Here is a 26715-nt window from a genome sequence, read left to right as displayed (position 1 = left end):
AAATGTTCAAAATTTTGAATGCAGTATTCGTATAATTTGAAATTCAGAGGGCAAACGAGCACTGATAATACGGAGATACCTCGTGAATTTCAACCTTTTTTGTTCATTTGTTATCGGGAAACAGTGCACGGCAAAAATTCATCGTAATGTTTATATTTTTTGAATGCAGCAATCGAAAGATTTTAAATTTAGAGCGCAAACGAGCACCGATAATACGAAGATACCTCGTAAATTTCAACCATTTTCGTTTATTTGTTATTGGAAAACAGTTCACGGGAAAAATTTAATGAGATGTTCATAGCTTTTGAATGCAGCATTCGTATAATTTAAAATTCAGAGGGCAAACGAGCACCGATAATACGAAAATACCTCGTGAATTCTAACCTTCTTTGTTCATTTGTTATCGGATAACAGTGAACGGCAAAAATTCATCGAAATATTTATAACTTTCGGATGCAGAAATCGTAAGATTTTAAATTTGGAGGGCAAACGAGCACCGATAATACGAAGATACCTCGTGAATTTCGACCATTTCTGTTCATCTGTTTGCGGGAAACAGTTTACGGAAAAAATTCAATGAAATGTTCATAACTTTCGAATGCAGCATTCGTATGATTTGAAATTCAGAGGGCAAACGAGCACCGATAATACGAAAATACCTCGTGAATTTCAACCTTCTTTGTTTATTTGTTATCGGAAAACAGTGAACGGCAAAAATTCATCGAAATATTTATAACTTTCGAATGCAGAAATCGTAAGATTCTAAATTTAGAGGGCAAACGAGCACCGATAATACGAAGATACCTCGTGAATTTCAGCCTTCTTCGTTAATTCGTTTTCGGGAAACAGTGTACGGGAAAAATTCAATGAAATGTTTATAACTTTTGAATGCAGCAATTGTAAGATTTTGAATTCAGAGCGCAAACGAGCACCGATAGTGCGAAGATACCTCGTGAATTTCAACCTTTTCTGTTCATTTGTTATCGGGAAACAGTTTACGGGAAAAATTCAATAAATTGTTCATAACTTTTGAATGCAGCGTTCGTATGATTCCAAATTCAGAGGGCAAACGAGCACCGATAATACGAAGATACCTAGTGAATTTCAACCTTCTTTGTTCATTTGTTATCGGAAAACAGTGTACGGCGAAAATTCATCGAAATGTTCATAACTTTTGAATGCAGCAATTGTAAGATTTGAAAATTCAGAGGGCAAACGAGCACCGATAATGCGAAGATACCTCGTGAATTCAAACCATTTTCGTTCATTTGTTATTGGAAAACAGTTTACGGGAAAAATTCAATGGAATGTTTATAGCTTTTGAATGCAGCATTCGTATGATTTGAAATTGCGAGGGCAAACGAGCATCGTCAATACGAAGATACCTTGTAAATTTTAACCTTTTCTGTTCATTCGTTTTCGGAAAACAGTGTTCGGGAAGAATTCAATGAAATGTTTATAACATTCGAATGCAGCAATCGAGAGATTTTAAATTTAGAGCGCAAACGAGCACCGATAATACGAAGATACCTCGTAAATTTCAACCATTTTCGTTTATTTGTTATTGGGAAACAGTTCACGGGAAAAATTCAATGAAATGTTTATAGCTTTTGAATGCAGCATTCGTATGATTTGAAATTGAGAGGGCAAACGAGCATCGACAAAACGAAGATACCTCGTAAATTTCAACCTTTTCTGTTTTTTTGTTATCGGAAAACAGTGTACGGGAAAAATTCAATGAAATGTTCATAACTTTCGAATGCAGCATTCGTATGATTTGAAATTCAGAGGGCAAACGAGCACCGGTAATACGAAAATACCTCGTGAATTTCAACCTTCTTTGTTTATTTGTTATCGGAAAACAGTGAACGGCAAAAATTCATCGAAATATTTATAACTTTCAAATGCAGGAATCGTAAGATTTCAAATTTAGAGGGCAAACGAGCACCGATAATACGAAGATACCTCGTGAATTTCGACCATTTCTGTTCATCTGTTTGCGGGAAACAGTTTACGGAAAAAATTCAATGAAATGTTCATAACTTTCGAATGCAGCATTCGTATGATTTGAAATTCAGAGGGCAAACGAGCACCGATAATACGAAAATACCTCGTGAATTTCAACCTTCTTTGTTTATTTGTTATCGGAAAACAGTGAACGGCAAAAATTCATCGAAATATTTATAACTTTCGAATGCAGAAATCGTAAGATTCTAAATTTAGAGGGCAAACGAGCACCGATAATACGAAGATACCTCGTGAATTTCAGCCTTCTTCGTTAATTCGTTTTCGGGAAACAGTGTACGGGAAAAATTCAATGAAATGTTTATAACTTTTGAATGCAGCAATTGTAAGATTTTGAATTCAGAGCGCAAACGAGCACCGATAGTGCGAAGATACCTCGTGAATTTCAACCTTTTCTGTTCATTTGTTATCGGGAAACAGTTTACGGGAAAAATTCAATAAATTGTTCATAACTTTTGAATGCAGCGTTCGTATGATTCCAAATTCAGAGGGCAAACGAGCACCGATAATACGAAGATACCTAGTGAATTTCAACCTTCTTTGTTCATTTGTTATCGGGAAACAGTGTACGGCGAAAATTCATCGAAATGTTCATAACTTTTGAATGCAGCAATTGTAAGATTTGAAAATTCAGAGGGCAAACGAGCACCGATAATGCGAAGATACCTCGTGAATTCAAACCATTTTCGTTCATTTGTTATTGGAAAACAGTTTACGGGAAAAATTCAATGGAATGTTTATAGCTTTTGAATGCAGCATTCGTATGATTTGAAATTGCGAGGGCAAACGAGCATCGTCAATACGAAGATACCTTGTAAATTTTAACCTTTTCTGTTCATTCGTTTTCGGAAAACAGTGTTCGGGAAGAATTCAATGAAATGTTTATAACATTCGAATGCAGCAATCGAGAGATTTTAAATTTAGAGCGCAAACGAGCACCGATAATACGAAGATACCTCGTAAATTTCAACCATTTTCGTTTATTTGTTATTGGGAAACAGTTCACGGGAAAAATTCAATGAAATGTTTATAGCTTTTGAATGCAGCATTCGTATGATTTGAAATTGAGAGGGCAAACGAGCATCGACAAAACGAAGATACCTCGTAAATTTCAACCTTTTCTGTTTTTTTGTTATCGGAAAACAGTGTACGGGAAAAATTCAATGAAATGTTCATAACTTTCGAATGCAGCATTCGTATGATTTGAAATTCAGAGGGCAAACGAGCACCGATAATACGAAAATACCTCGTGAATTTCAACCTTCTTTGTTTATTTGTTTTCGGGAAACAGCGTACGGGAAGAATTCAATGCAATGTTCATAACTTTTGAATGCAGCATTCGTATGATTTGAAATTCAGGAGGCATACGAGCACCGATATTACAGAGATATATCGTAAATTTGAACTTTTCTTGTCCATTCGTTTTTAAAATACAGTGTACGGAAAAAATTTAATGAAATGTTTATTACTTCTAAATGCAGCATTCGTATGATTTGAAATTTGAAGCGCAAGTGAGCGACGATGATACGAAGATACCTCGTGAATTCCAACCTTTTCTGTCTATTCGTTTTCGGAGAACAGTGTACGGGATGAATTCAATGAAATATTTATAACTTTCGAATGCAGCATTTGTTCAATTTGAAATTTAGGAGGCAAACTAGCACCGATAATACGAAGATACCTCGTGAATTTCAACGATTTCTGTCCATTTGTTATCGGGAAACAGTTCACGGGAAAAATTCAATGAAATGTTCATAACTTTTGAATGCAGCATTCGTATGATTTCAAATTCAGAGGGCAAACGAGCACCGATAATACGAAGATACCTAGTGAATTTCAACCTTCTTTGTTCATTTGTTATCGGGAAACAGTGTACGGCGAAAATTCATCGAAATGTTTATAACTTTTGCATGCAGCAATTGTAAGATTTGAAAATTCAGAGGGCAAACGAGCACCGATAATGCGAAGATACCTTGTAAATTTCAACCTTTTCTGTTCACTCGTTTTCGGAAAACAGTGTTCGGGAAGAATTCAATGAAATGTTTATAACATTCGAAAGCAGCATTCGTATGATTTGAAATCTAGAGGGCAAACGAGCACCGATAATACGAAGATACCTAGTGAATTTCAACCTTTTCTGTCCATTTGTTATTGGAAAACAGTTCACGGGAAAAATTCAATGAAATGTTTATAGCTTTTGAATGCAGCATTCGTATGATTTGAAATTCAGGAGGCATACGAGCACCGATATTACAAAGATATATCGGGAATTTGAACTTTTCTTGTCCATTCGTTTTCAAAATACAGTGTACGAAAAAAATTTAATGAAATGTTTATTACTTTGAAATGCAGCATTCGTATGATTTGAAATTTGGAGGGCAAACGAGCACTGGTAACACGGAGATATATCGTGAATTTGAACCTTTTCTGTTCATTTGTTGTCGGGAAACAGTGTACGGGAAGAATTCAATGAAATGATTATAACTTTCGAATGCAGCATTTGTTCAATTTGAAATTCGGGAGGCAAACGAGCACCGATATTACGAAGATATATCGTGAATTTCAACCTTTTCTGTTCATTTGTTTTCGGGATACAGTGAACCGAAAAAATTAATGAAATGATTATAACTTTCGAATGCAGCATTTGTTCGATTTGAAATTCAGGAGGCAAACGAGCACCGATATCACGAAAATATATCGTGAATTTCAACCTTTTCTGTTCATTTGTTGTCGGGAAACAGTGTACGGGAAAAATCCAATGAAATGTTTATAACTTCCGAATGCAGCATTTGTTCGATTTGAAATTCAGGAGGCAAACGAGCACCGATATTACAAAGATATATCGTGAATTTCAACCTCTTCTGTTAATTTGTTTTCGGGATACAGTGAACAGAAAAAATTCAATGAAATGTTTATAACTTTCGAATGCAGCATTTGTTCGATTTGAAATTCAGGAGGCAAACGAGCACCGATATTACAAAGATATATCGTGAATTTCAACCTTTTCTGATCATTTATTTTCGGGATACAGTGAACAGGAAAAATTCAATGAAATGTTCATAACTTTTGAATGCATTATTCTTATATTTCGAAATTTAGAGAGCAAATCGTATGCACTAATGCTCTATCGTATGCCTCTCAATTTATGAGGTCCGGACAGTATGCATTGGTGCTTAGTACATCGGAAAACCAATCGCATGGAATCAACTGCACTGCATTCTAAAATTCTACAAAGTGGTAGTTTTTTGTCACCAGCATTGTAAAAGGTTAGAAAAACTGCAATATGATATCATCGAATGAGAGCGAAATACGATCGATTATTGATGTAAAAACTCTAGGTATTCAAATATTGAATATTGGCAATAGTCTCAGCGCTAACAGCTGTCATCGTTGACAGGCTCCATAATCAGCATGAAATCAGCAAGTCTAGCCACCTCACCTCGCCTCATCTCACCTCACGGCATGATATTATGATATAAGACCTCACTTCTCGGTAATACATTTTGTACAACTTGATTATGCCGTGTGACTTTTTAATTCAACTCACTTGTTGAGCCCGGTGATCGGAGAACTGGCACTTCTGTCCTCGATGCACCTACTTCTATCATCTTTGCCACTGCGACATCGTATGCTTCATCATTTGTAACATTCGGCCAGCATTCTCACGTGCCTTGTACTTCGGGAAATCAGCTGCACTGCATTATCAAATTCTACAAAGTTGTAGTATGCTGTCACCTCCATCTTTCAGTGTTACGATAGCTGAATTACACTATTGTCGAATCAAAGTGCGATACAATTAATTATCGATTTGAAAACTTCAGGGGTGAAAAACAACAAACATTTAGAATCTTATTAGCGCTATTAGCTGTCATCGTTGACAGGCTTTATGTTCGGCATGAAATCAGCAAGTCTAGCCACCTCACCTAGCCTCATCTAACCTCCTGGCGTGACACTATGAATCGACACCTCACTTCTCGGTAATACATTTTGTACGTCTCGATTATCCTGTGTGATTTTTCAATTCAACTCACTTGTCGAGCCCGGTGACCGGTAAACTGACACTTCTGTCCACGATGCAACTTTTTCTATCATCTTCGCCACCGCTCTATTGTATTTTTTGTCATTTGTAACATTCGGCCAGTATGCTTACGTGCTTCGTACATTGGGAAACCAATTACGTGGATTCGGCCGCACTCCAGCCTCTCATTCTACAATGTGGAAGATAGCTGTCACCTCCATCTGTCGATGTCATCGTAGCTGAATATGATATTGTTCGATATGATGAATTATTGATTTTAAAACTTTAGAAATCAGGAATATCAAAAATTAAGAGTGTTTGCTGCGTCAACGGCTGTCATCGTCAACAGGCATCATGTATAGAATGATATGACTCAGGCAAGCCACCTGACCTAACCTAATGACATATCATAGGCCATGACGATGGAACGTGAGTCCACGGAAACAAAATCAAAAAATACTATGGACATAATGGAACTCGAATATACTCACTGATTTTTCGGAAAAATTTCAGCATACCGATGCACTACTCCGAACGGGATTCTGCACAATCTATTCAATCACCCCGTTCAATGCATTTTCCCAGTTATTTAAGTGTGCTCTCCAAGTGCCAAGTGAAAACTGAACCGGACGAAAAGTCGAAAGAACGCAGTTGCGAACGATTCGAGAATCGATTATACTGCATAACGACTGCCAGCCAGCAACAAGGCACCGATTACGTAGCGACGCGTACAATACAAATCCATACCCAAGCAACCCCCCGAACGTCCAGATCTGATATAAGGGATATCCATAGTAATATCTTGACAGATCTGAAAGACGTTTATAAGATGAATAGGTAATATCCAGATGTCCGCTTTCCAAATATCTTCCAGATGTTTCATTTCATATCTCGTACACGTCCGTAGATATTTATTTAATATGAATTCGATGTGGAATGCGGTCAAGAAGTACCTGGTGACTCGACTATAGGTGTTCTTAGTGACACGGTCAGACTTTGGATGACGATTGTATAACTTTGAAATGCAGCATTCGTATGATTCCAAATTTGGAGGGCAAACGAGCACTGGTAACACGGAGATATATCGTGAATTTGAACCGTTTTTGTACATTTGTTTTCGGGATACAGTGAACAGAAAAAATTCAATGAAATGATTATAACTTTCGAATGCAGCATTTGTCGATTTGAAATTCAGGAGGCAAACGAGCACCGATATTACGAAGATATATCGTGAAATTCAACCTTCTCTGTTCATTTGTTGTCGGGAAACAGTGTACGGGAAGAATTCAATGAAATGTTTATAACTTTCGAATGCAGCATTTGTTTAATTTGAAATTCAGGAGGCAAACGAGCACCGATATTACGAAGATATATCGTGAAATTCAACCTTCTCTGTTCATTTGTTGTCGGGAAACAGTTTACGGGAAAAATTCAATGAAATGTTTATAGCTTTTGAATGCAGCATTCGTATGATTTGAAATTCAGGAGGCATACGAGCACCGATATTACAAAGATATATCGGAAATTTGAACTCTTCTTGTCCATTCGTTTTCAAAATACAGTGTACGAAAAAAATTTAATGAAATGTTTATTACTTTGAAATGCAGCATTCGTATGATTTGAAATTTGGAGCGCAAGTGAGCGACAATAATACGAAGATACCTTGTGAATTCCAACCTTTTCTGTCTATTCGTTTCCGGAGAACAGTGTACAGGATGAAGTCATTGAAATATTTATAACTTTCGAATGCAGCATTTGTTCAATTTGAAATTCAGGAGGCAAACTAGCACCGATAATACGAAGATACCTCGTGAATTCGAACCATTTCTGTTTATTCGTTATCGGAAAACAGATTACGGGAAAAATTCAATAAAATGTTTATAACTTTTGAATGCAGCAATTGTAAGATTTTGAATTCAGAGCGCAAACGAGCACCGATAATGCGAAGATACCTCGTGAATTTCGATCTTTTCTGTTCATTTGTTATCGGGAAACAGTTTACGGGAAAAATTCAATGAAATGTTCATAACTTTTGAATGCAGCATTCGTATGATTTAAAATTCAGAGGGCAAACAAGCACCGATAATACGAAGATACCTCGTGAATTTCAACCTCTTCTGTTTATTTGTTATCAGGAAACAGTGTACGGGGAAAAAATTCAATAAAATGTTTATAAATTTTGAATGCAGCATTCGTATAATTTGGAATTCAGAGGGCAAACGAGCACCGATAATACGAAGATACCTCGTGAATTTCAACCTTCTTTGTTCATTTGTTATCAGGAAACAGCGTACGGCAAGAATTCATCGAAATGTTTATATTTTTTGAATGCAGCAATCGAAAGATTTTAAATTTAGAGCGCAAACGAGCACCGATAATACGGAGATACCTTGTAAATTTCAACCATTTTCGTTTATTTGTTATTGGAAAACAGTTCACGGGAAAAATTCAATGGAATGTTTATAGCTTTTGAATGCAGCATTCGTATGATTTGAAATTGAGAGGGCAAACGAGCATCGTCAATACGAAGATACCTTGTAAATTTCAACCTTTTCTGTTCATTCGTTTTCGGAAAACAGTGTTCGGAAAGAATTCAATGAAATGTTTATAACTTTTGAATGCAGCAATTGTAAGATTTTGAATTCAGAGCGCAAACGAGCATCGACAATACGAAGATACCTCGTAAAGTTTAACCTTTTCTGTTTATTTGTTTTCGGGAAACAGTGTACGAAAAAAATTCAATGAAATGTTTATAACTTTCGAATGCAGCATTCGTATGATTTACAATTGAGAGGGCAAACGAGCACCGATAATACGAAGATACCTCGTGAATTTCAGCCTTCTTCGTTAATTCGTTTTCGGGAAACAGTGTACGGGAAGAATTCAATGCAATGTTCATAACTTTTGAATGCAGCATTCGTATGATTTGAAATTCAGGAGGCATACGAGCACCGATATTACGAAGATATATCGGAAATTTGAACTTTTTTTGTCCATTCGTTTTTAAAATACAGTGTACGGAACAAACTTAATGAAATGTTTATTACTTTTGAATGCAGCATTCGTATGATTTGAAATTTGAAGCGCAAGTGAGCGACGATAATACGAAGATACCTCGTGAATTTTAACCTTTTCTGTCTATTCGTTTTCGGAGAACAGTGTACGGGAAGAATTCAATGCAATGTTCATAACTTTTGAATGCAGCATTCGTATGATTTGAAATTCAGGAGGCATACGAGCACCGATATTACGAAGATATATCGGAAATTTGAACTTTTTTTGTCCATTCGTTTTTAAAATACAGTGTACGGAACAAACTTAATGAAATGTTTATTACTTTTGAATGCAGCATTCGTATGATTTGAAATTTGAAGCGCAAGTGAGCGACGATAATACGAAGATACCTCGTGAATTCTAACCATTTCTGTTTATTCGTTATCGGAAAACAGTTTACGGGAAAAATTCAATGAAATGTTTATAACTTTTGAAAGCAGCAATTGTAAGATTTTGAATTCAGAGCGCAAACGAGCACCGATAATGCAAAGATACCTCGTAAATTTCAACCATTTCTGTTCATTTGTTTTCGGGAAACAGTTCACGGGAAAAATTCAATGAAATGTTCATAACTTTTGAATGCAGCATTCGTATGATTTGAAATTCAGGAGGCATACGAGCACCGATATTACAAAGATATATCGTAAATTTGAACTTTTTTTGTCCATTCGTTTTTAAAATACAGTGTACGGAAAAAATTTAATGAAATGTTTATTACTTCCAAATGCAGCATTCGTATGATTTGAAATTTGGAGCGCAAGTGAGCGACGATAATCCGAAGATACCTCGTAAATTTCGACCTTTTCTGTTCATTCGTTTTCGGAAAACAGTGTTCGGGAAGAATTCAATGAAATGTTTATAACATTCGAAAGCAGCATTCGTATGATTTGAAATCTAGAGGGCAAACGAGCACCGATAATACGAAGATACCTAGTGAATTTCAACCTTTTCTGTCCATTTGTTATTGGAAAACAGTTTACGGGAAAAATTCAATGAAATGTTTATAGCTTTTGAATGCAGCATTCGTATGATTTGAAATTCAGGAGGCATACGAGCACCGATATTACAAAGATATATCGGAAATTTGAACTCTTCTTGTCCATTCGTTTTCAAAATACAGTGTACGAAAAAAATTTAATGAAATGTTTATTACTTTGAAATGCAGCATTCGTATGATTTGAAATTTGGAGCGCGAGTGAGCGACGATAATCCGAAGATACCTCGTAAATTTCGACCTTCTTTGTTCATTTGTTATCGGAAAAAAGTGAACGGCAAAAATTCATCGAAATATTTATAACTTTCGAATGCAGAAATCGTAAGATTCTAAATTTAGAGGGCAAACGAGCACCGATAATACGAAGATGCCTCGTGAATTTCAGCCTGCTTTGTTAATTCGTTTTCGGGAAACAGTGTACGGGAAGAATTCAATGCAATGTTCATAACTTTTGAATGCAGCATTCGTATGATTTGAAATTTAGGAGGCATACGAGCACCGATATTACAAAGATATATCGGAAATTTGAACTTTTTTCGTCCATTCGTTTTTGAAATACAGTGTACGGAAAAAATTTCATGAAATGTTTATTACTTTGAAATGCAGCATTCGTATGATTTGAAATTTGGAGCGCAAGTGAGCGACGATAAAACGAAGATACCTCGTGAATTTCAACCTTTTCCGTTCATTTGTTATTGGAAAACAGTTTACGGGAAAAATTCAATGGAATGTTTATAGCTTTTGAATGCAGCATTCGTATGATTTAAAATTGAGAGGGCAAACGAGCATCGTCAATACGAAGATACCTTGTAAATTTCAACCTTTTCTGTTCATTCGTTTTCGGAAAACAGTGTTCGGGAAGAATTCAATGAAATGTTTATAACATTCGAAAGCAGCATTCGTATGATTTGAAATCTAGAGGGCAAACGAGCACCGATAATACGAAGATACCTAGTGAATTTCAACCTTTTCTGTCCATTTGTTATTGGAAAACAGTTTACGGGAAAAATTCAATGAAATGTTTATAGCTTTTGAATGCAGCATTCGTATGATTTGAAATTCAGGAGGCATACGAGCACCGATATTACAAAGATATATCGGAAATTTGAACTCTTCTTGTCCATTCGTTTTCAAAATACAGTGTACGAAAAAAATTTAATGAAATGTTTATTACTTTGAAATGCAGCATTCGTATGATTTGAAATTTGGAGCGCAAGTGAGCGACAATAATACGAAGATACCTTGTGAATTCCAACCTTTTCTGTCTATTCGTTTCCGGAGAACAGTGTACAGGATGAAGTCATTGAAATATTTATAACTTTCGAATGCAGCATTTGTTCAATTTGAAATTCAGGAGGCAAACTAGCACCGATAATACGAAGATACCTCGTGAATTCGAACCATTTCTGTTTATTCGTTATCGGAAAACAGATTACGGGAAAAATTCAATAAAATGTTTATAACTTTTGAATGCAGCAATTGTAAGATTTTGAATTCAGAGCGCAAACGAGCACCGATAATGCGAAGATACCTCGTGAATTTCAATCTTTTCTGTTCATTTGTTATCGGGAAACAGTTTACGGGAAAAATTCAATGAAATGTTCATAACTTTTGAATGCAGCATTCGTATGATTTAAAATTCAGAGGGCAAACAAGCACCGATAATACGAAGATACCTCGTGAATTTCAACCTCTTCTGTTTATTTGTTATCAGGAAACAGTGTACGGGAAAAAAATTCAATAAAATGTTTATAAATTTTGAATGCAGCATTCGTATAATTTGGAATTCAGAGGGCAAACGAGCACCGATAATACGAAGATACCTCGTGAATTTCAACCTTCTTTGTTCATTTGTTATCAGGAAACAGCGTACGGCAAGAATTCATCGAAATGTTTATATTTTTTGAATGCAGCAATCGAAAGATTTTAAATTTAGAGCGCAAACGAGCACCGATAATACGGAGATACCTAGTGAATTTCAACCATTTTCGTTTATTTGTTATTGGAAAACAGTTCACGGGAAAAATTCAATGAAATGTTTATAACTTTCGAATGCAGCATTTGTTCAATTTGAAATTTAGGAGGCAAACTAGCACCGATAATACGAAGATACCTCGTGAATTTCAACCATTTCTGTCCATTTGTTATCGGGAAACAGTTTACGGGAAAAATTCAATGGAATGTTTTTAGCTTTTGAATGCAGCATTCGTATGATTTAAAATTGAGAGGGCAAACGAGCATCGTCAATACGAAGATACCTTGTAAATTTCAACCTTTTCTGTTCATTCGTTTTCGGAAAACAGTGTTCGGGAAGAATTCAATGAAATGTTTATAACTTTTGAATGCAGCAATTGTAAGATTTTGAATTCAGAGCGCAAACGAGCATCGACAATACGAAGATACCTCGTAAAGTTTAACCTTTTCTGTTTATTTGTTTTCGGGAAACAGTGTACTAAAAAAATTCAATGAAATGTTTATAACTTTCGAATGCAGCATTCGTATGATTTACAATTGAGAGGGCAAACGAGCACCGATAATACGAAGATACCTCGTGAATTTTAGCCTTCTTCGTTAATTCGTTTTCGGGAAACAGTGTACGGGAAGAATTCAATGCAATGTTCATAACTTTTGAATGCAGCATTCGTATGATTTGAAATTCAGGAGGCATACGAGCACCGATATTACGAAGATATATCGTGAAATTCAACCTTTTCTGTTCATTTGTTGTCGGGAAACAGTGTACGGGAAGAATTCAATGAAATGTTTATAACTTTCGAATGCAGCTTTTGTTCAATTTGAAATTCAGGAGGCAAACGAGCACCGATATTACAAAGATATATCGTGAATTTCAACCTTTTCTGTTCATTTGTTGACGGGAAACAGTGTACGGAAAGAATTCAATGAAATGATTATAACTTTCGAATGCAGCATTTGTTCAATTTGAAATTCAAAAGGCAAACGAGCACCGATGATACGAAGATACCTCGTGAATTTCAACCTTTTCTGTTCATTTGTTGTCGGGAAACAGTGTACGGGAAGAATCCAATGAAATGTTTATAACTTTCGAATGCAGCATTTGTTCAATTTGAAATTCAGGAGGCAAACGAGCACTGAAATCACAAAGATATATCGTGAATTTCCACCTTTTCTGAACATTTGTTTTCGGGATACAGTTTACGGGAAAAATTCAATAAATTGTTCATAACTTTTGAATGCAGCGTTCGTATGATTCCAAATTCAGAGGGCAAACGAGCACCGATAATACGAAGATACCTAGTGAATTTCAACCTTCTTTGTTCATTTGTTATCGGGAAACAGTGTACGGCGAAAATTCATCGAAATGTTCATAACTTTTGAATGCAGCAATTGTAAGATTTGAAAATTCAGAGGGCAAACGAGCACAGATAATGCGAAGATACCTAGTGAATTCAAACCATTTTCGTTCATTTGTTATTGGAAAACAGTTTACGGGAAAAATTCAATGGAATGTTTATAGCTTTTGAATGCAGCATTCGTATGATTTGAAATTGCGAGGGCAAACGAGCATCGTCAATACGAAGATACCTTGTAAATTTCAACCTTTTCTGTTCATTCGTTTTCGGAAAACAGTGTTCGGGAAGAATTCAATGAAATGTTTATAACATTCGAATGCAGCAATCGAAAGATTTTAAATTTAGAGCGCAAACGAGCACCGATAATACGAAGATACCTCGTAAATTTCAACCATTTTCGTTTATTTGTTATTGGGAAACAGTTCACGGGAAAAATTCAATGAAATGTTTATAGCTTTTGAATGCAGCATTCGTATGATTTGAAATTGAGAGGGCAAACGAGCATCGACAAAACGAAGATACCTCGTAAATTTCAACCTTTTCTGTTTTTTTGTTATCGGAAAACAGTGTACGGGAAAAATTTAATGAAATGTTTATAACTTTCGAATGCAGCATTCGTATGATTTGAAATTCAGAGGGCAAACGAGCACTGATAATACGAAAATACCTCGTGAATTTCAACCTTCTTTGTTTATTTGTTATCGAAAAACAGTGAACGGCAAAAATTCATCGAAATATTTATAACTTTCAAATGCAGGAATCGTAAGATTTCAAATTTAGAGGGCAAACGAGCACCGATAATACGAAGATACCTCGTGAATTTCAGCCTTCTCTGTTAATTTGTTTTCGGGAAACAGTGTACGGAAAAAATTTAATGAAATGTTCATAACTTTTGCATGCAGCAATTGTAAGATTTGAAAATTCAGAGGGCAAACGAGCACCGATAATGCGAAGATACCTCGTGAATTCAAACCATTTCCGTTCATTTGTTATTGGAAAACGGTTTACGGGAAAAATTCAATGGAATGTTTTTAGCTTTTGAATGCAGCATTCGTATGATTTAAAATTGAGAGGGCAAACGAGCATCGTCAATACGAAGATACCTTGTAAATTTCAACCTTTTCTGTTCATTCGTTTTCGGAAAACAGTGTTCGGGAAGAATTCAATGAAATGTTTATAACATTCGAATGCAGCATTCGTATGATTTGAAATCTAGAGGGCAAACGAGCACCGATAATACGAAGATACCTAGTGAATTTCAACCTTTTCTGTCCATTTGTTATTGGAAAACAGTTCACGGGAAAAATTCAATGAAATGTTTATAGCTTTTGAATGCAGCATTCGTATGATTTGAAATTTGAAGCGCAAGTGAGCGACGATGATACGAAGATACCTCGTGAATTCCAACCTTTTCTGTCTATTCGTTTTCGGAGAACAGTGTACGGGATGAATTCAATGAAATATTTATAACTTTCGAATGCAGCATTTGTTCAATTTGAAATTTAGGAGGCAAACTAGCACCGATAATACGAAGATACCTAGTGAATTTCAACCTTCTTTGTTCATTTGTTATCGGGAAACAGTGTACGGCGAAAATTCATCGAAATGTTTATAACTTTTGCATGCAGCAATTGTAAGATTTGAAAATTCAGAGGGCAAACGAGCACCGATAATGCGAAGATACCTCGTGAATTCAAACCATTTCCGTTCATTTGTTATTGGAAAACAGTTTACGGGAAAAATTCAATGGAATGTTTTTAGCTTTTGAATGCAGCATTCGTATGATTTAAAATTGAGAGGGCAAACGAGCATCGTCAATACGAAGATACCTTGTAAATTTCAACCTTTTCTGTTCATTCGTTTTCGGAAAACAGTGTTCGGGAAGAATTCAATGAAATGTTTATAACATTCGAATGCAGCATTCGTATGATTTGAAATCTAGAGGGCAAACGAGCACCGATAATACGAAGATACCTAGTGAATTTCAACCTTTTCCGTTCATTTGTTATTGGAAAACAGTTTACGGGAAAAATTCAATGGAATGTTCATAGCTTTTGAATGCAGCATTCGTATGATTTGAAATTGAGAGGGCAAACGAGCATCGTCAATACGAAGATACCTTGTAAATTTCAACCTTTTCTGTCCATTCGTTTTCGGAAAACAGTGTTCGGGAAGAATTCAATGAAATGTTTATAGCTTTTGAATGCAGCATTCGTATGATTTGAAATTCAGGAGGCATACGAGCACCGATATTACAAAGATATATCGGAAATTTGAACTTTTCTTGTCCATTCGTTTTCAAAATACAGTGTACGAAAAAAATTTAATGAAATGTTTATTACTTTGAAATGCAGCATTCGTATGATTTGAAATTTGGAGCGCAAGTGAGCGACAATAATACGAAGATACCTCGTGAATTCCAACCTTTTCTGTCTATTCGTTTCCGGAGAACAGTGTACAGGATGAAGTCATTGAAATATTTATAACTTTCGAATGCAGCATTTGTTCAATTTGAAATTCAGGAGGCAAACCAGCACCGATAATACGAAGATACCTCGTGAATTTCAACCTTTTCTGTTCATTTGTTGTCGGGAAACAGTGTACGGGAAAAATCCAATGAAATGTTTATAACTTTCGAATGCAGCATTTGTTCGATTTGAAATTCAGGAGGCAAACGAGCACCGATAATACGAAAATACCTCGTGAATTCTAACCTTCTTTGTTCATTTGTTATCGGATAACAGTGAACGGCAAAAATTCATCGAAATATTTATAACTTTCGGATGCAGAAATCGTGAGATTTTAAATTTAGAGGGCAAACGAGCACCGATAATACGAAGATACCTCGTGAATTTCGACCATTTCTGTTCATCTGTTTGCGGGAAACAGTTTACGGGAAAAATTCAATGAAATGTTCATAACTTTCGAATGCAGCATTCGTATGATTTGAAATTCAGAGGGCAAACGAGCACCGATAATACGAAAATACCTCGTGAATTTCAACCTTCTTTGTTTATTTGTTATCGGAAAACAGTGAACGGCAAAAATTCATCGAAATATTTATAACTTTCGAATGCAGAAATCGTAAGATTCTAAATTTAGAGGGCAAACGAGCACCGATAATACGAAGATACCTCGTGAATTTCAGCCTTCTTCGTTAATTCGTTTTCGGGAAACAGTGTACGGGAAAAATTCAATGAAATGTTTATAACTTTTGAATGCAGCAATTGTAAGATTTTGAATTCAGAGCGCAAACGAGCACCGATAGTGCGAAGATACCTCGTGAATTTCAACCTTTTCTGTTCATTTGTTATCGGGAAACAGTTTACGGGAAAAATTCAATAAATTGTTCATAACTTTTGAATGCAGCGTTCGTATGATTCCAAATTCAGAGGGCAAACGAGCACCGATAATACGAAGATACCTAGTGAATTTCAACCTTCTTTGTTCATTTGTTATCGGGAAACAGTGTACGGCGAAAATTCATCGAAATGTTCATAACTTTTGAATGCAGCAATTGTAAGATTTGAAAATTCAGAGGGCAAACGAGCACCGATAATGCGAAGATACCTCGTGAATTCAAACCATTTTCGTTCATTTGTTATTGGAAAACAGTTTACGGGAAAAATTCAATGGAATGTTTATAGCTTTTGAATGCAGCATTCGTATGATTTGAAATTGCGAGGGCAAACGAGCATCGTCAATACGAAGATACCTTGTAAATTTTAACCTTTTCTGTTCATTCGTTTTCGGAAAACAGTGTTCGGGAAGAATTCAATGAAATGTTTATAACATTCGAATGCAGCAATCGAGAGATTTTAAATTTAGAGCGCAAACGAGCACCGATAATACGAAGATACCTCGTAAATTTCAACCATTTTCGTTTATTTGTTATTGGGAAACAGTTCACGGGAAAAATTCAATGAAATGTTTATAGCTTTTGAATGCAGCATTCGTATGATTTGAAATTGAGAGGGCAAACGAGCATCGACAAAACGAAGATACCTCGTAAATTTCAACCTTTTCTGTTTTTTTGTTATCGGAAAACAGTGTACGGGAAAAATTCAATGAAATGTTCATAACTTTCGAATGCAGCATTCGTATGATTTGAAATTCAGAGGGCAAACGAGCACCGATAATACGAAAATACCTCGTGAATTTCAACCTTCTTTGTTTATTTGTTATCGGAAAACAGTGAACGGCAAAAATTCATCGAAATATTTATAACTTTCAAATGCAGGAATCGTAAGATTTCAAATTTAGAGGGCAAACGAGCACCGATAATACGAAGATACCTCGTGAATTTCAGCCTTCTCTGTTAATTTGTTTTCGGGAAACAGCGTACGGGAAGAATTCAATGCAATGTTCATAACTTTTGAATGCAGCATTCGTATGATTTGAAATTCAGGAGGCATACGAGCACCGATATTACAGAGATATATCGTAAATTTGAACTTTTCTTGTCCATTCGTTTTTAAAATACAGTGTACGGAAAAAATTTAATGAAATGTTTATTACTTCTAAATGCAGCATTCGTATGATTTGAAATTTGAAGCGCAAGTGAGCGACGATGATACGAAGATACCTCGTGAATTCCAACCTTTTCTGTCTATTCGTTTTCGGAGAACAGTGTACGGGATGAATTCAATGAAATATTTATAACTTTCGAATGCAGCATTTGTTCAATTTGAAATTTAGGAGGCAAACTAGCACCGATAATACGAAGATACCTCGTGAATTTCAACGATTTCTGTCCATTTGTTATCGGGAAACAGTTCACGGGAAAAATTCAATGAAATGTTCATAACTTTTGAATGCAGCATTCGTATGATTTCAAATTCAGAGGGCAAACGAGCACCGATAATACGAAGATACCTAGTGAATTTCAACCTTCTTTGTTCATTTGTTATCGGGAAACAGTGTACGGCGAAAATTCATCGAAATGTTTATAACTTTTGCATGCAGCAATTGTAAGATTTGAAAATTCAGAGGGCAAACGAGCACCGATAATGCGAAGATACCTTGTAAATTTCAACCTTTTCTGTTCATTCGTTTTCGGAAAACAGTGTTCGGGAAGAATTCAATGAAATGTTTATAACATTCGAAAGCAGCATTCGTATGATTTGAAATCTAGAGGGCAAACGAGCACCGATAATACGAAGATACCTAGTGAATTTCAACCTTTTCTGTCCATTTGTTATTGGAAAACAGTTCACGGGAAAAATTCAATGAAATGTTTATAGCTTTTGAATGCAGCATTCGTATGATTTGAAATTCAGGAGGCATACGAGCACCGATATTACAAAGATATATCGGGAATTTGAACTTTTCTTGTCCATTCGTTTTCAAAATACAGTGTACGAAAAAAATTTAATGAAATGTTTATTACTTTGAAATGCAGCATTCGTATGATTTGAAATTTGGAGGGCAAACGAGCACTGGTAACACGGAGATATATCGTGAATTTGAACCTTTTCTGTTCATTTGTTGTCGGGAAACAGTGTACGGGAAGAATTCAATGAAATGATTATAACTTTCGAATGCAGCATTTGTTCAATTTGAAATTCGGGAGGCAAACGAGCACCGATATTACAAAGATATATCGTGAATTTCAACCTTTTCTGTTCATTTGTTTTCGGGATACAGTGAACCGAAAAAATTAATGAAATGATTATAACTTTCGAATGCAGCATTTGTTCGATTTGAAATTCAGGAGGCAAACGAGCACCGATATCACGAAAATATATCGTGAATTTCAACCTTTTCTGTTCATTTGTTGTCGGGAAACAGTGTACGGGAAAAATCCAATGAAATGTTTATAACTTTCGAATGCAGCATTTGTTCGATTTGAAATTCAGGAGGCAAACGAGCACCGATATTACAAAGATATATCGTGAATTTCAACCTTTTCTGTTAATTTGTTTTCGGGATACAGTGAACAGAAAAAATTCAATGGAATGTTTATAACTTTCGAATGCAGCATTTGTTCGATTTGAAATTCAGGAGGCAAACGAGCACCGATATTACAAAGATATATCGTGAATTTCAACCTTTTCTGATCATTTATTTTCGGGATACAGTGAACAGGAAAAATTCAATGAAATGTTCATAACTTTTGAATGCATTATTCTTATATTTCGAAATTTAGAGGGCAAATCGTATGCACTAATGCTCTATCGTATGCCTCTCAATTTATGAGGTCCGGACAGTATGCATTGGTGCTTAGTACATCGGAAAACCAATCGCATGGAATCAACTGCACTGCATTCTAAAATTCTACAAAGTGGTAGTTTTTTGTCACCAGCATTGTAAAAGGTTAGAAAAACTGCAATATGATATCATCGAATGAGAGCGACATACGATCGATTATTGATGTAAAAACTCTAGGTATTCAAATATTGAATATTGGCAATAGTCTCAGCGCTAACAGCTGTCATCGTTGACAGGCTCCATAATCAGCATGAAATCAGCAAGTCTAGCCACCTCACCTCGCCTCATCTCACCTCACGGCATGATATTATGATATAAGACCTCACTTCTCGGTAATACATTTTGTACAACTTGATTATGCCGTGTGACTTTTTAATTCAACTCACTTGTTGAGCCCGGTGATCGGAGAACTGGCACTTCTGTCCTCGATGCACCTACTTCTATCATCTTTGCCACTGCGACATCGTATGCTTCATCATTTGTAACATTCGGCCAGCATTCTCACGTGCCTTGTACTTCGGGAAATCAGCTGCACTGCATTATCAAATTCTACAAAGTTGTAGTATGCTGTCACCTCCATCTTTCAGTGTTACGATAGCTGAATTACACTATTGTCGAATCAAAGTGCGATACAATTAATTATCGATTTGAAAACTTCAGGGGTGAAAAACAACAAACATTTAGAATCTTATTAGCGCTATTAGCTGTCATCGTTGACAGGCTTTATGTTCGGCATGAAATCAGCAAGTCTAGCCACCTCACCTAGCCTCATCTAACCTCCTGGCGTGACACTATGAATCGACACCTCACTTCTCGGTAATACATTTTGTACGTCTTGATTATCCTGTGTGATTTTTCAATTCAACTCACTTGTCGAGCCCGGTGACCGGTAAACTGACACTTCTGTCCACGATGCAACTTTTTCTATCATCTTTGCCACCGCTCTATTGTATGTTTTGTCATTTGTAACATTCGGCCAGTATGCTTACGTGCTTCGTACATTGGGAAACCAATTACGTGGATTCGGCCGCACTCCAGCCTCTCATTCTACAATGTGGAAGATAGCTGTCACCTCCATCTGTCGATGTCATCGTAGCTGAATATGATATTGTTCGATATGATGAATTATTGATTTTAAAACTTTAGAAATCAGGAATATCAAAAATTAAGAGTGTTTGCTGCGTCAACGGCTGTCATCGTCAACAGGCATCATGTATAGAATGATATGACTCAGGCAAGCCACCTGACCTAACCTAATGACATATCATAGGCCATGACGATGGAACGCGAGTCCGCGGAAACAAAATCAAAAAATACTATGGACATAATGGAACTCGAATATACTCACTGATTCTTCGGAAAAATTTCAGCATACCGATGCACTACTCCGAACGGGATTCTCCACAATCTATTCAATCACCCCGTTCAATGCATTTTCCCATTTATTTATGTGTGCTCTCCAAGTGCCAAGTGAAAACTGAACCGGACGAAAAGTCGAAAGAACGCAGTTGCGAACGATTCGAGAATCGATTATACTGCATAACGACTGCCAGCCAGCAACAAGGCACCGATTACGTAGCGACGCATACAATACAAATCCGTACCCAAGCAACCCCCCGAACGTCCAGATCTGATATAAAGTATATCCAGAGTAATATCTTGACAGATCTGAAAGACGTTTATAAGATGTATAGGTAATATCCAGATGTCCGCTTTCCAAATATCTTCCAGATGTTTCATTTCATATCTCGTACACGTCCGTAGATATTTATTAAATATGAATTCGATGTGGAATGCGGTCAAGAAGTACCTGGTGACTCGACTATAGGTGTTCTTAGTGACACGGTCAGACTTTGGATGACGAATGTATAACTTTTAAATGCAGCATTCGTATGATTCCAAATTTGGAGGGCAAACGAGCACTGGTAACACGGAGATATATCGTGAATTTGAACCTTTTCTGTTCATTTGTTGTCGGGAAACAGTGTACGGGAAGAATTCAATGAAATGATTATAACTTTCGAATGCAGCATTTGTTCAATTTGAAATTCGGGAGGCAAACGAGCACCGATATTACAAAGATATATCGTGAATTTCAACCTTTTCTGTTCATTTGTTTTCGGGATACAGTGAACCGAAAAAATTAATGAAATGATTATAACTTTCGAATGCAGCATTTGTTCAATTTGAAATTCAGGAGGCAAACGAGCACTGAAATTACAAAGATATATCGTGAATTTCAACCTTTTCTGTTCATTTGTTGTCGGGAAACAGTGTACGGGAAGACTCCAATGAAATGTTTATAACTTTGGAATGCGACGTTCAAATTATTTTAAATTCAAAAAGCAAACGAGCACCGATAATACGAAGATACCTCGTGAATTTCAACCTTTTCTGTTCATTTGTTGTCGGGAAACAGTGTACGGGAAGAATCCAATGAAATGTTTATAACTTTCGAATGCAGCATTTGTTCAATTTGAAATTCAGGAGGCAAACGAGCACCGATATTACAAAGATATATCGTGAATTTCAACCTTTTCTGTTCATTTGTTTTCGGGATACAGTGTACGGGAAAAATTCAATGAAATGTTCATAACTTTTGAATGCATTATTCTTATATTTCGAAATTTAGAGGGCAAATCGTATGCACTAATGCTCTATCGTATGCCTCTCAATTTATGAGGTCCGGACAGTATGCATTGGTGCTTAGTACAACGGAAAACCAATCGCATGGAATCAACTGGACTGCATTCTGAAATTCTACAAAGTGGTAGTTTTCTGTCACCAGCATTGTTAAATGTTAGAAAAACTGCAATATGATATCATCGAATGAGAGCGAAATACGATCGATTATTGATGTGAAAACTCTAGGTATTCAAATATTGAATATTGGCAATCGTCTCAGCGCTAACAGCTGTCATCGTTGACAGGCTCCATAATCAGCATGAAATCAGCAAGTCTAGCCACCTCACCTCGCCTAATCTCACCTCACGGCATGATATTATGATATAAGACCTCACTTCTCGGTAATACATTTTGTACAACTTGATTATGCCGTGTGACTTTTTAATTCAACTCACTTGTTGAGCCCAGTGATCGGAGAACTGGCACTTCTGTCTTCGATGCACCTACTTCTATCATCTTTGCCACTGCGACATCGTATGCTTCATCATTTGTAACATTCGGCCAGCATTCTCACGTGCTTTGTACTTCGGGAAATCATCTTCACTGCATCATCACATTCTACAAAGTTGTAGTATGCTGTCACCTCCATCTGTCAGTGTTACGATAGCTGAATTATACTATTGTCGAATAACAGTGCGATCCAATGAATTATCGATTTGAAAACTTCAGGGGTGAAAAACAACAAACATTCAGAATCTTATTAGCGCTATTAGCTGTCATCGTTGACAGGCTTTATGTTCGGCATGAAATCAGCAAGTCTAGCCACCTCACCTAGCCTCATCTAACCTCCTGGCGTGACACTATGAATCGACACCTCACTTCTCGGTAATACATTTTGTACGTCTCGATTATCCTGTGTGATTTTTCAATTCAACTCACTTGTCGAGCCCGGTGACCGGTAAACTGACACTTCTGTCCACGATGCAACTTTTTCTATCATCTTTGCCACCGCTCTATTGTATTTTTTGTCATTTGTAACATTCGGCCAGTATGCTTACGTGCTTCGTACATTGGAAAACCAATTACGTGGATTCGGCCGCACTCCAGCCTCTCATTCTACAATGTGGAAGATAGCTGTCACCTCCATCTGTCGATGTCATCGTAGCTGAATATGATATTGTTCGATATGATGAATTATTGATTTTAAAACTTTAGAAATCAGGAATATCAAAAATTAAGAGTGTTTGCTGCGTCAACGGCTGTCATCGTCAACAGGCATCATGTATAGAATGATATGACTCAGGCAAGCCACCTGACCTAACCTAATGACATATCATAGGCCATGACGATGAAACGGGAGTCCACGGAAACAAAATCAAAAAATACTATGGACATAATGGAACTCGAATATACTCACTGATTTTTCGGAAAAATTTCAGCATACCGAAGCACTACTCCGAACGGGATTCTGCACAATCTATTCAATCACCCCGTTCAATGCATATTCCCAGTTATTTATGTGTGCTCTCCGAGTGCCAAGTGAAAACTGAACCGGACGAAAAGTCGAAAGAACGCAGTTGCGATTCGTCATTCGAGAATCGATTATACTGCATAACGACTGCCAGCCAGCAACAAGGCACCGATTACGTAGCGACGCATACAATACAAATCCATACCCAAGCAACCATCCGAACGTCCAGATCTGATATAAGGGATATCCATAGTAATATCTTGACAGATCTGAAAGACGTTTATAAGATGTATAGGTAATATCCAGATGTCCGCTTTCCAGATATCTTCCAGATGTTTCATTTCATATCTTGTACACGTCCGTAGATATTTATTAAATATGAATTCGATGTGGAATGCGGTCAAGAAGTACCTGGTGACTCGACTATAGGTGTTCTTAGTGACACGGTCAGACTTTGGATGACGAATGTATAACTTTGAAATGCAGCATTCGTATGATTCCAAATTTGGAGGGCAAACGAGCACTGGTAACACGGAGATATATCGTGAATTTCAACCTTCTTTGTTCATTTGTTATCGGGAAACAGTGTACGGCAAGAATTCATCGAAATGTTTATAGCTTTTGAATGCAGCATTCGTATGATTTGGAATTGAGAGGGCAAACGAGCATCGACAAAACGAAGATACCTCGTGAATTTCAACCTTTTCTGTTCATTTGTTTTCGGGAAACAGTGTACGGAAAAAATTCAATGGAATGTTTATAACTTTCGAATGCAGCATTCGTATGATTTACAATTGAGAGGGCAAACGAGCACCGATAAGACAAAGATACCTCGTTAATTTCAACCTCTTCTGTTTATTTGTTTTCGGGAAACAGTGTACGGAAAAAATTCAATGAAATGTTTATAACTTTCGAATGCAGCATTCGTATGATTTACAATTAAGAGGGCAAACGAGCACCGATAAGACAAAGATACCTCGTTAATTTCAACCTCTTCTGTTCATTTGTTATCGGGAAACAGTGTACGGGAAAAAAATTCAATAAAATGTTTATAAATTTTGAATGCAGCATTCGTATGATTTGAAATTCAGAGCGCAAACGAGCACCGATAATGCGAAGATACCTCGTAAATTTCAACCATTTCTGTTTATTCGTTTTCGGGAAACAGTCTACGGGAAAAATTCAATGAAATGTTCATAACTTTCGAATGCAGCATTCGTATGATTTGAAATTCAAAGGGCAAACGAGCACCGATAATACGAAGATACCTCGTTAATTTCAACCTCTGCTGTTTATTCGTTATCGGGAAACAGTGTACGGGAAAAAAATTCAATAAAATGTTTATAAATTTTGAATGCAGTATTCGTATAATTTGAAATTCAGAGGGCAAACGAGCACTGATAATACGGAGATACCTCGTGAATTTCAACCTTTTTTGTTCATTTGTTATCGGGAAACAGTGCACGGCAAAAATTCATCGTAATGTTTATATTTTTTGAATGCAGCAATCGGAAGATTTTAAATTTAGAGCGCAAACGAGCACCGATGATACGAAGATACCTCGTAAATTTCAACCATTTTCGTTTATTTGTTATTGGAAAACAGTTCACGGGAAAAATTTAATGAGATGTTCATAGCTTTTGAATGCAGCATTCGTATAATTTAAAATTCAGAGGGCAAACGAGCACCGATAATACGAAAATACCTCGTGAATTCTAACCTTCTTTGTTCATTTGTTATCGGATAACAGTGAACGGCAAAAATTCATCGAAATATTTATAACTTTCGGATGCGGAAATCGTAAGATTTTAAATTTAGAGGGCAAACGAGCACCGATAATACGAAGATACCTCGTGAATTTCGACCATTTCTGTTCATCTGTTTGCGGGAAACAGTTTACGGGAAAAATTCAATGAAATGTTCATAACTTTCGAATGCAGCATTCGTATGATTTGAAATTCAGAGGGCAAACGAGCACCGATAATACGAAAATACCTCGTGAATTTCAGCCTTCTTCGTTAATTCGTTTTCGGGAAACAGTGTACGGGAAAAATTCAATGAAATGTTTATAACTTTTGAATGCAGCAATTGTAAGATTTTGAATTCAGAGCGCAAACGAGCACCGATAATGCGAAGATACCTCGTGAATTTCAACCTTTTCTGTTCATTTGTTATCGGGAAACAGTTTACGGGAAAAATTCAATAAATTGTTCATAACTTTTGAATGCAGCGTTCGTATGATTCCAAATTCAGAGGGCAAACGAGCACCGATAATACGAAGATACCTAGTGAATTTCAACCTTCTTTGTTCATTTGTTATCGGGAAACAGTGTACGGCGAAAATTCATCGAAATGTTCATAACTTTTGAATGCAGCAATTGTAAGATTTGAAAATTCAGAGGGCAAACGAGCACCGATAATGCGAAGATACCTCGTGAATTCAAACCATTTTCGTTTATTTGTTATTGGAAAACAGTTTACGGGAAAAATTCAATGGAATGTTTATAGCTTTTGAATGCAGCATTCGTATGATTTGAAATTGCGAGGGCAAACGAGCATCGTCAATACGAAGATACCTTGTAAATTTCAACTTTTTCTGTTCATTCGTTTTCGGAAAACAGTGTTCGGGAAGAATTCAATGAAATGTTTATAACATTCGAATGCAGCAATCGAAAGATTTTAAATTTAGAGCGCAAACGAGCACCGATAATACGAAGATACCTCGTAAATTTCAACCATTTTCGTTTATTTGTTATTGGGAAACAGTTCACGGGAAAAATTCAATGAAATGTTTATAGCTTTTGAATGCAGCATTCGTATGATTTGAAATTGAGAGGGCAAACGAGCATCGACAAAACGAAGATACCTCGTAAATTTCAACCTTTTCTGTTTTTTTGTTATCGGAAAACAGTGTACGGGAAAAATTCAATGAAATGTTCATAACTTTCGAATGCAGCATTCGTATGATTTGAAATTCAGCGGGCAA

The 26715-nt window shown here is 36.4% G+C and overlaps 1 long non-coding RNA gene across 4 annotated transcripts in view; it reads right to left on the bottom strand.

Annotated features, from left to right (window-relative positions):
- LOC125502121 overlaps positions 1–26715 on the bottom strand; it is a 136340-nt gene that overhangs the window by 16549 nt on the left and 93076 nt on the right. For all 4 annotated transcript variants that reach the window (XR_007279970.1, XR_007279971.1, XR_007279972.1 and 1 more), the window contains exons 13-16: positions 20982–21301; positions 20020–20680; positions 6535–6854; positions 5573–6439 (exon numbers count right to left, since the gene is read on the bottom strand). This is a non-coding gene — a long non-coding RNA (uncharacterized LOC125502121). The remainder of the gene's footprint in view (positions 1–5572; positions 6440–6534; positions 6855–20019; positions 20681–20981; positions 21302–26715) is intronic.

The sequence above is a fragment of the Athalia rosae genome, chromosome 8, assembly GCF_917208135.1.
Source record: "Athalia rosae chromosome 8, iyAthRosa1.1, whole genome shotgun sequence".
Lineage (NCBI taxonomy): Eukaryota > Metazoa > Arthropoda > Insecta > Hymenoptera > Athaliidae > Athalia > Athalia rosae.
Note: the sequence above shows the minus strand (reverse complement) of the source record. Positions and strands in the feature narration are given on the sequence as shown.